General features: G+C 41.3%; 1 protein-coding gene across 2 annotated transcripts in view; it reads left to right on the top strand.

The window, feature by feature from the left end:
- Positions 1 to 802, top strand: part of OGT (O-linked N-acetylglucosamine (GlcNAc) transferase) — an 82,703-nt gene that overhangs the window by 37,316 nt on the left and 44,585 nt on the right. The gene's annotated exons all lie outside the window — the stretch shown is intronic.

Genomic DNA, 802 nt, shown 5'->3' with positions numbered 1-802 from the left:
GGAAACAGCAGAGGGATACGAATACCCAGCTGTGTTCCTGAGGTGGGATCTCTGCACCCGCCACAGAGGTTGTGTGTGTTTTTGGCACTCTGCCCAAAAACATTGTGAACCCCTGATCCATACCTTTTCACATCTTCAGAATGCTTATTCCGCACATCCTTTTTCTCTTTTATTGAGTCCTAGTAGTACTTGTAACTCTCACATTTGAATTAAAATACAGGGAAATCACAAAGTCAATCTCCAATCCCAGTTTTAAACCAGGGAAGCTCACAGGACATCCTCAGTATTTTTACACCTCTCTCATTGACAGCTTTTGGGATATGCATGAAGGGTGGATAGAATAGAGCCCCAAATTTAAACCATAGCCATGGATCCAAATAAAAGTAATGGAATGCAACTCCCTGAGCAGAATAAGATAAAAATCTCCTGTGTTAGACTTCTTGGAACAAATTAGTTTGTTATAACTACAAGTCCTCCTGTCAAACTTGTAAGTCCATACAGTTGCATGTCAAATAACCCCTGAGAGCAGATAATTTTTCATGGCAGTCTCAATACTACATACCATATTTACCCAAATATAAGATGGTCCTGAATACAAGTCCCCCCCCCCCCAATAATTAAATTCTATATCTGGAAAATGTATGAATTTGTTATAATTTTTCTGGTATAGATTCTAATTATTGAAGGTTTGCCTTGAATTTCTTCCCCCTCCCACTGCCACAGCAGGGGGAATAAATCTGGGGGGGGCAGGTAGCTTCCTTTCCCTTTGTCTGCCCCATCTCCCCATCCTTACTGACAGACC

Source organism: Gavialis gangeticus, unplaced genomic scaffold (genome assembly GCF_001723915.1).
Source record: "Gavialis gangeticus isolate Ggan-Ray unplaced genomic scaffold, GavGan_comp1, whole genome shotgun sequence".
NCBI classification, from domain to species: Eukaryota; Metazoa; Chordata; order Crocodylia; family Gavialidae; genus Gavialis; species Gavialis gangeticus.
The sequence above is the reverse complement of the archived record's forward strand: the minus strand, read 5'-3'. Positions and strand labels throughout refer to the sequence as shown.